At 38.0% G+C, this 10,733-nt stretch overlaps 1 pseudogene; it reads right to left on the bottom strand.

Annotated features, from left to right (window-relative positions):
* Window positions 1-275: 275 nt before the first annotated feature.
* On the bottom strand, window positions 276-1,224 carry LOC124238593 (olfactory receptor 5K4-like; annotated as a pseudogene).
* Window positions 1,225-10,733: the final 9,509 nt, after the last annotated feature.

Here is a 10,733-nt window from a genome sequence, read left to right as displayed (position 1 = left end):
TGATTTACTGAGGTTTGGAACCATAGTCTGATACAGTCGCATGAGAGTAATGAGAGTTGATAATGAAAGTTATCATTGAGTTTCCTCCTAATCTACTCTGGTAGATCTACTCTGGTAATGGTGGAATTTGGACCAAGATTTGCCAGACAATTTTGAAATTCCATTCATATGTCTTTTAACAAAAACAGTCTAATGATTTACAGATTAATATTTATATAAAATGTGTTTTTCATTTTCTATGTCCCTTATTTATGGAACATTTTAATAAATTAAAATCAGTTTTCCATAGAGGTTGAAGTTTGTTTAAGAATATTATAATTCCATATAGATTTTTTAGAGCATTTATCACCTCCTAATTTCTCAGGCTATAAATAAAAGGATTTAATAAAGGAATTACTGTTGTATAAAAAATTGCTACTGGTATATCTTTATTCCCTTCTTCAAATAGTTGAATATATATGAGGAGACAAACGTAGAATATTGAGACAGAGAGAAAGTGGGATGCACATGTAGAAATGCTTTGCCTCTCCCTTCTTTGGCTTTCATTTTGAAAACAGTAAAAAGGAGGCAAAGATAAGAGATCAAGGCAGTGGCAATGGTGAGGATTTGAATTGGCATTGAAAAAATATATATCATTAGTTCATTGATAAAAGGGTCAGTACAGGAGAGTCGATAGTGTGGAAGAACATCACCAAAAAGGGGTCAATGATGAGACCTGCAGAAAGTTAACCTTAATAGAAGCGCTACCTGGATAAGGGAATGCAGGTTTCCAGCTATGAAGGCCCCTGTGGTCACCTGAATGTGGAGTTTTTTCGACATGATGGTGTGGTACTGCAGTGGGATGCATACAGCCACATAGGGTTCATAGATCATTGCTGCCAGGAGAAAGCAGTCTGACATTTCAACAGTGCAAAGAAAACAAAATTGTGCCATGCATTCAGAGAGGGAAATCATTGTGTCCTCAGAAAAGAAGTTCTCTAACATCTTGGGGGTGACGGCACAGGAACAACAGGAATCCATCAGAGCCAGGTTGCCCAGAAAGACGCACATTGGCATGTGAAGATGCAGCTCCACAAAATTCAGTGCCACCAAACCAAGATTCCCCACCATGGTTATCAGAGAGATGGCCAAGAACACCACGAATAGGAGCATCTTCAACTCTGGGTGATCTGTAAATCCTATGAGGATAAACTCAGTTGTCAAAGAGTAATTTTCCTTAGCCATTCCTGGCTTCTCAGCTGAGATAGAAATTGTAGAGAAATGGGACTCTAAAATAGAGTGTGTCTAATTCTCCACTCGAATTTCCCCGTGTACAAAAAGAAAGAGGTTCATCTTCAATCATCCTATGCTGTCTCCTGATAGTAGCACATGCACAGTAGGTCGAGTCTCTGAGAACAAAAGTATCACAGATTGTGTCCACAGGGTTGTCTAGAAATGCCTGTGTGAATTCCCAGGACATAAATGCTGTTTCTGCATAAATTATCCAATGCTGATGTACACATTCCTGGTCAGTCTGTATAATTTTCTATTTCCAAAATTAGAAGACATTTTCTTATGGTGTCTTTTTCTCCAGGAAAAAAATAAATGAGTTTTAAAACTTATCCTGTTGCATTGATGTGATGTTTGAAAATAAATTACTTTAGACATTTTAAATGTCTTATTGTAAAAATTCCACAGAAACACAGTGGGTTTTAAAACTGGTTTCTTTAGCTTGGTATTCCTTCATTGATAAGCTTTCCAAGGGACATTTTAAAGAAAGACCTATTCATCCTTTAAGACAGGGTAAGAATAGAACATCTTTAAATTTTCTTAATGAATTAATTTTGATACGATTTCTATTTAATCCAACACATTCTGGATCCTACTCCTATATTGGTGTGACACATTCCTGCAAGAAGTTATTACTCTTAATTATCCATTTATTCTAAAACTTTCTCTCTTTAGTTTTAGTGTCCTACATGCACGCCCACATTATGAGTTTGGTCACAGTGTATATTCCTCATGATAAATACCTATCTTGCATTCTCTCTTACTTCTTCTGTAGAAACTACTGTCCTCATTTTTGGTAAATCCCATGGAGGTTCTACATTTATTATGTGATTATGTTTATAAACTCACTATTTACTCTTAATCCACTATATATTTATTGGAATTCCATGATAACTCAAATTTATTATTTACTTAGAGTTCAGCAACCATATCACAAGAAATGTAGGTTTTAAAGAATGCTAAAGCCTTTTTCTTTTCTTCCAGAAATTGCTAAACGTCTTTAGTCTCAGCATTTTCCAGATAGACAATTATGGAGAACAGCCTGTTGATTCTTCAAAGCACATTGTTTTAAAGACATATTTTGGTTAATTTTTTTGGTTTCTTATCCTTGTCTACATTTAATTTTATATACTGTTTTTCTATTTTCTTACATAGCATGATAAGGCTTTCTGGAGTTTTCTCACTAGAGAGTTGTAATCAAATGAATAAAATGTTTGCCCTTTATATTTTAGGTCTCTAATACTTTAAAAAAATCTTCCATAATAATAATATTTTGGCAAAACTTAGTAATAATGTCCAAAGACAGCTTTATATCATTGTTTTAGGAACACCTAATGGTAAAACAACTGAAAATACGTATGCAGACTCTTGTTATTTATCAATAATCACTATTTTGTATAGAAAATACTGGATCAGAATAATAATGAGTGAAAACTCATCTTCTCTGTCCCAACTTGAAATATGAGTTATTCTACTGAATTAGAGATCAATTTTACTTTACCTCCCAGAATTATTTTACAAAGTCATTTATAGCCTTATCTGTATATTTACTAATAAGACAATGGTACCTTTGAACTCAGAATAGGTCAGAATGATGTGCTGTACTGTCTTACTACAGCTTTCCACAGTGTCTTCAATTTAGAGATGAACAAAGGAAATTATTGAGTAGATAAAATGTATAACCAATTAATATGCTGAACTGTTTTAGGGAAATGTGTATTTCTGCATTTTAATACTTTAAATAAATTAGAAATCAGTCCTCATATTTTGAGTTCACTGACAAACACTTTATAGTAGCTGATTGGCCACCTGATTAGTTGTTTTTAGAGAAATTAAGAATAAAAACCTTAGTGTTTAAAACACTAGGGAATAAATTATGAAAATCCATGACCCTCTCTCTACCAATAGGTCAGTGATAATAATTATGTTAGCCTCAGGGCAGAGTTAAAGTTTTCTATCGATTCTAAAGGGATTTCCCTGGCATTGGCCTCAGGTTATTTCTGCAGAGACTCTTAACTTGAGAGGCATGGTTCCCAAAACAAGGCAAAGCAAAGAACATCAATTAAAGATGGATGTCCTTTCAGATTCTGGGATTAAATCAAATGGCCATCACTAAAGTCACTTTAAGGACCACATTGCTGATTTTTCACGTACTTGATCCATCTCTCTCTCTTTTTCTTTCTCTCTCTCTCTCACTGTCTGTTCTTCTTTACTTGAAAAGTATAGTGGAGAGAAAATAAATTCATATTGATCACTTAAGGGAGGAAGTGGGAGTTAAACCAAGATTTGAAGAGAGATTTGGATTTGTGGCAAAGAGGCAAAAATGTGGTGGTGTCACCATGCGCTCACTGCAAAACAAAAGCCAATATGTCAAGAGGCAAGACATATCCCTTTTAATAAGGGATAAGCTAGCTAATTGGAAGATGATGGACTAACATCCCAAAGAACTATCATAAGGGGAATACAGAATCTTGAAGCAGTTATATAGGGCTAATGGGCTATAGAGGAGGGAGTCAGGAATGTTGACCATCTAATGCTGTAGACTGGGGGACACCATATCAAACCTTTCAGCTGTCATTGATGATGGGTGCCAGTACAGAATCTCTCCCTGGGGGTCATTGGAGGAGAGGGTCAGGAATGGTGTCCATCTGGCACTAGAGACTGGGGAGTCACTACACTAGACCTTTCAGTTATCATTGATGATGGATGCCAGTATGGAATCTCTTTTTGGGGATTGTCACATTCCTGGGAACTCAAAATAATAAAGTTATCATCTCATCACAGCTGGGAGGTATAAACCTAGGCAGGGGTAATAAATCATGGTGCATGCCATTTTCTTTATGTTTCAGTTATTTATTATCTAGCCTATGTCCAAGTCATATTATGTACAGCTGGGCTAATTATTTAGATGTTGTCCATAGTTACAATATGGCTCCCTTTCTACAAAATGGTTTCCCTTATGTGAAGCTGGTGTCGAGCCAGTGTCAATTCCCCACTGTCAGTTGTCCAGTTCACAATCTTTTGGGATTGGAGTGTCATCTCAAATCTTTCTACTTCCTGCTGTATTGGGGCATTGAAGGGGTGTTATGGAATGGAGTGACTTGATGTAATCATTAAGGTAACCCTTAATGCCTCTTTTCAGTGGAGATTTGAGTACCGGTAACTGTCTTTTTCTTGTCCTTTTAAATCACGAGCATCCTTGGTTTATACAACAGAAAGTTAGTTTCACAATTATATAAATCCCTAAGATGAGTATCAGTATGGTTAAACCCATATTGATTATGCCACCCAGCATAGAATGGATGCCTAAGGGTATCCAAGAAAACAGACTGGAGAACCAATCTGTGTCCAGGATGAAAGGAACCTATTGTGTCCCATGGTTTGTTGGAGCCACGTAGCCTGTTACTTGATTTTGCTGATACTGCTTTCTATTTGTGAGGAGGTATTAATGTAAGAACAGCAGGAGGAATTGGTCACTACACAGACTCCCCCTTGCTCTGCTGATATATAATCTGGGGCAATTCTATTGTCCAGAACTATTTTAGCTAGGGAGTTGAAGGACCTCTGTAAATTTGCAAGGGCTTTGGTGGTCTCTTGAGCTATAATCCGAAGAATATGGGATAAATTTTGTAACACATGCTGATGGGCTGCTTCTCCCCACCATAGAAGTAGATTATGACCAAAGAAATAGGCATCTCCATCAGGTATTCTGCTGGAAGGTCCCTGCTTATCTGGGAAAACAATTTAAGGGAGCTCATCTAATGTTTGGTTTCACTTGAGATCTACACAGAGAAAGGAGTAACTGAATATCCTAATTGATATGTACCTCCTATACACCAGCTATCAAGGCAGTTCTAGGCTCAGGGTTTATGATCTGTTCCACAGACAAAGATATACCCAAAGGGAGCACATAGAATACCAGTCATGTTGTAAAAATTTAGGCCTTTGTTTTGGGGAATTTTATCTAGGATCTAGTCAAGCCAGGAGTCAGTGTAAGGCAGTGTCCAGGAGTAACAATTCAATCTGCAAATTGGCAGGGGAGTGGCTGATCCTTGAAGGTACACTTGATATTTTTCATTAAAATCTCAACATAATTGAGGGTATCTATATTTTGAAGACATTTTCATGCGTCTTTCATTGACCAGAGGGTAAGAGACAGGAAGTAAGGTGTAAATGCCATCTGCCACCTCCAGGTATGTATCTGTAAAGCACTTTTAAACTTGATAAATCCTCTCTGGGAACTTAGAGGGGTCTTTGTCCAGTTTCTGCTGAATTTCTTGGATTTTATTTAGGCTCTTTTGCTTAGGGACCCTGGTTCTCAGGTTTGTCAAGATACATCTCTTGTAGTGTTCTAGCCTCACTCTCCTTGCAGCCTTGTTAGTATCCCAGGCTGGTTCAACTATTGGGACAGCTGAGTTAGCCTCAAGTGTACTGGCAGGGTCCTCTAGATGGAGCCAGTTAGCCTCCTCTCTGGCTTTGTCTGTTATCCATCTCCTTTTGTCTCCTATTAGGAGTATATTCATTAAAATATGAATATCTGCCCAAGACAGGTGATAGGTGACAAAGATGGAAGAGAACAATTCTGCCATCTGCAGGGGATCCTCCTGGTAAGGCGGATTATTATTTTTCCAATTAAATCAATCAGAGGTCGATAAGGGGTTATCCACCCATATGAATCCTGCAGGTTGTCCTTGGGCGTTAACCCTTACTGGATACTATTGTAGTGGAAATTGCCCTGCTCTGGCCTGGGGTCCTTGGCCAAATTGAGATCCCTGTCTAGTGTGGGAGGATGAAACCCAACCTGAGACTCCTGGACCCATTTCAGTTTTCCCCTCATAGGAGGGTGGAGCATCTGCCTCAGGTACTTGAGGGTGCATCCAGAGGTGGTGGCACAAGGTGAGGGGCTGGAGGGGGGAGAGCTGCGAGGGCAGGTGCCTGTTGAGGGTTAGTGAAATTACATCATCATCATGTTCTCTAATGTCCTGTAAAACAGATCCCTTTTGTTCCTTCCCTGCTCTACTATCCTGTATAACTGACCCTTTCTCTGCTCTAATATCCTGTATTACTGACCCCTTTTATTCCTCCTCTGCTCTCTGTATCTGGAGGAAATCCTTCTCTTCCCTTTTTTCATCTTGGTACAACAACATAAAGGCTTGTACATAAGGAACTTCATCATCTTTCCCAGTTTTTCTTCTTTACAAAACATTCTAACTGAAAGATAGTATAATAATCCAGTGAGCCCTTAACTGGCCAGTGCTCATTGGATTCTAAAGAATACCATGGCCATGCAGTATTACAGTAGAAAGTCATCTTCTTCTTAGACATAGGCTCATAACTATGATTAGACCATTTATTCAGAATCAGTCCCAATGGGCTCTGCTTGGGGACAGACGGCACATTCCCCATTCCAATGCACAGAGATAGATAGACAGACACAGACACAAATAAACCAGCCACCAGTGAACCAGTTCCAAGATTCCAGGTAAAGTCTTACAACTATTCCCACTCCAGCAGGGTGCCCTATCAACCAGACAGAGGGGAGGACTCCAGATGGAGGGGGAAGAGAGTTTTTGGTTGTGTACTCTGAAGCGGCTTACCCTACCCCAGATGTGAGCCTATCAACTCACCTGAAGGAGTCATTTCTCTTTCCACCGTGGACAGTGTTGGAACCAGTTGGCAGTGGAGGGAAGCCAAAAGGGGCCATCTCTGAGGCAAAGAGAGCCTCAGAAGCTGCTAGGGACTTTCCCAAAAATTTCTCCCAAAGTCAGCCAGCCATGGACAGACTCACGAGTCCCTTCATGGTTGCCAATTTCTGTTACCACACAAAGGGCACAATCTGCTTGCTGCAAGACAAAAGCCAGTACATCAAGAGGCAAGATGGTGGTAGAGATATTATTAAGCAATGAGCTAGCTAACTGGAAGCTAACGTTAGCTAACTGATATCCCAAAGAACCATCTTAAGGGAAATACAGAATCTTGAAGCAGTTATATGGGGCTAGTGGGCTATAGAGGAGGGGGTCAGGAATGTTGACTATCTGGTGCTGTAGACTGGGAGACACCACACCAAAACTTTCAGCTGTCATCAATGATGGATGCCAGTATAGATTCTCTCAATGGGGGTCATCACTTTCCTAAGGAACTCAAAAGAACAAAGTTATTGCATCATCACAGCTGGAAGGTGTAAAGCTAGGCAGCGGTCATAAATCATGATGCATGCAGTTTTCTTTATGTTTCAGTTACTTATTGTCTAGCCTACGTGCAAGCCAGAGGATGTCCAGCTGGGTTAATTATTCAGATATTGTCCATAGTTACAATATGGCTCCCTTTCTACAAAATGGCTTCCCTTATGTCAAGCTCGTGTTTGGCTGGTATCAGAGTGATCAACCAGGGTTGCATTCTTCTCCTTCACTCCTTTTGATGAATTTGACCAAATCCTATAGATTCATCCTCTGAAACAACTTTGACATTGTGTTCTTTAGATTCACTTGTGCATCATAAGAGAACTCTTTAATTGGTCTTCCATATTCATTTTTTTTTCTGTTGTAGATATGCTCTTATTGACCAGAAATGTTTTTGGCTCCTCATTGCTCTCCAAACCAAATCTTTGTCCTTTATCTCAGTATTGCAAGGGCTCCATAGACTGGGCTTATATCTCCTAAGATTTTATTTTCTACCATACACCTTTAAGAATCCATCTCTAGAGACCTTCCTATCACTTCTCTATTCCTTGATGCACTAGAGTTAAAGCCTAATTCAGAATATTGACTCACAATCTACTACTCATCTAAAATGCCTTCTTTGACCTATTCCTCTATATACAAATCCTATTCAATCTGTATAGGAGGACTGATTTCCTCCACGAAGTTGTCCTCAACTTTCTAATCTTTATAATACAAAGAACTCTTCATCCTGCTTGGCTTGAATGTTTGCCCAGTGTTCTTCATATGAAAGCCTTGTTTATTGTTAGCTGGATTAATTTTCTTTTTGACTTTCCACACTGCAAAACTCATACTTCCAGATAATGTAGGCCCTCAAAGAATGCTTATTGCATTGGTTGCAGAAATTTAAATTATATTAAATTCACCTTTTATAGAGTGATTATAAAAACAAGTTACTGAGTCAGACACTGAGTAGAGAGTAGACGCAGAAGGTATGGGATTGGGAAGGATGCTGCATAGATAAATAAGAAATAATCCTGCCTTCATGGAGCTATCAATCTGGAGAGAAAAATTACTTAACTGTATATGGAGCAGCTCAGACTGAGTTAAATAATAAAATAGGCCCATGAGCGAGGCATGTGGGACACAAAAAAGAATGTAACTTAGAAAACTAAGAGAAGACATTACAAAGAAATGACATTTCCTTTGCTTCTTGAAGGATAAATTCAATTTCAATAAGCAGAAAATGTGTGGTAAGGTATTGTAGTCTGAAGGAACAGCATGATCAAAGGGAAAGAGATGGGAGCTTTAAAGCATAAGGCATATTTAAGGAAGGGAGAGTAAACCAGGGTAGCCAGAGCCTGGGTGCATCCTGGGAATAGGAGGAGGCGTTGGGAGGTTCAGCTGTAGCTGGTTCTGCTTCTGCCCCCTCCATTCCGCTGACACTGCTCTCTCACCAACATCACCAGTCATCTAATCACCAAATCCAAAGCACATTTGTCAGTTACTATCTTAATTAACTAACTATATGATTTGGCACTTTTGACCACACTCTGAAACTCATCGCCTCCTCAGGCCTCTGTGATAACATTTTTTATTCCTGCATCTCTGGCTTTTTTTTCTTCATGTTTTGTATTAGAGCCTCCTTTCCTCACAAACACATGTTTGTTGAAATAAAAAAGTGCATCCTTGAGTGCGTTTACAAAATTATGGCACTTTGTTTTAAAATTAACTACTAATTTATAAAGGAATTTACTGATTCTTAGCTAGTAAATTACTATATCTTCTGATGTCAGTCAGCTGCTGTTCAAACTAATCAGAATGTGCTGAATTTTTATATTTTTTAAAAAATAGGCTCAAACCTCATTGAAATTCTTTACAATACTTTTTACATACGTGAGAAAATTCTGTTTCCAAATTTTTAAAAAATATATGCAGAGATGAAAATTTTTAATATATGACTCATATAATTTTTGCCCAGAAAGTCATATCAGGATATATGGAAACCCAAATGTGTTTTCAACATTCTACCTGCATTGCATGATTTCCTTTTGAAAAGCACTTGCTTTTGCTTAAATGTCACACTTGTGTTAAAGGAAAAAATAAAGATGTTAATTACTTTTACAGTATTTGTTGAATAGTTATCATCAGAGAATGGATCATCAAATCTTGAACACCTGTCTCTTATTAGAAGAAAAAGTTGTAACTCATCCTGAATTCAGCCACTCTTTCAAGCATTGACATGATGCCCAGTGAACCTCTGTTCTGTGCACAGCCACTCCTCATCTCACTGCAAGATATCATAAAGATTCTAGTGTTTTAAAGGTCATTTTAATAAAAAATTAACCGTATCAGGGACATCCTGTATGTTTTCATGTGCTCCTGGCTTCAGTTTCTTTGCTGCAGTAGCTTGCCTGTGCATGGTGAAAATGATGATTTTCAAGTGAAGTATTTATTATCTTTACTTGTATTCGTTGATTTATTGTGCAACAGTTTTTAATGAAAAAGGAACACATTTTACTTTGTTGATATATTGTTTTTCTGTATTATTTCACCAATTTTTAAACCAATGCAGATATTTTTATGGAGTAAGGATGACAAGCATTTCCCCAGTGATAAATAGCTTTTTATTTCCACTTTTAATTAAATCATCTCAGTGTGGGTTTCTTAACCTTTATCATTAGTTAAATTGAATTCAATAAATAATGATAGTTAGCAATTATTGAGCGGCTGTTTGCTCCAGGCCCTCTTGTAACTCATTTCATCTTCGTCACAGTCCTACAACGTAGGTTATGTTTCACTGCAATTCTAGAGATAAGGAAGCTGAGATACACAGAGGTCAAGTCACCACCCCCAGGTCCCATAAACTACGATATCAGCATTGAACCCAGTGAGTTTGACCCTAGAGTGCAGAGTCTATGCTCTTAATCACCGTAATATATTGTTTTCTGTTAAAGGATGTTAAACATAGACTTAAAAAAAAATGTAGGAGTCTTTCATGCTGTGGGTGCATAGTTTTACATGTGTAGCCAATAGCAATGGAGTAATAGTTCTGTTTTCAACAGCTAGTGTCACAAGCACATTTCAGGATGTTTAAGCTTAAATTTCGAGTGAAGTCGTTGAAGATTTTGATATATTCTTTTGGCTTGCCTTTTCGGGTGATATTAGGGTCATCAATTTTACCTCCAGATCTGGTTAAGTGCTTATAATGAGTGTAAGAGAAATGTCAACTTGGCCATTGTTTCCTCTTCCTCCGCCTCCGATTATTATTATTATTATTATTATTATTATTATTATTATTAGCTT

The sequence above is a fragment of the Equus quagga genome, chromosome 4, assembly GCF_021613505.1.
Source record: "Equus quagga isolate Etosha38 chromosome 4, UCLA_HA_Equagga_1.0, whole genome shotgun sequence".
Lineage (NCBI taxonomy): Eukaryota > Metazoa > Chordata > Mammalia > Perissodactyla > Equidae > Equus > Equus quagga.
The sequence above is the reverse complement of the archived record's forward strand: the minus strand, read 5'-3'. Positions and strand labels throughout refer to the sequence as shown.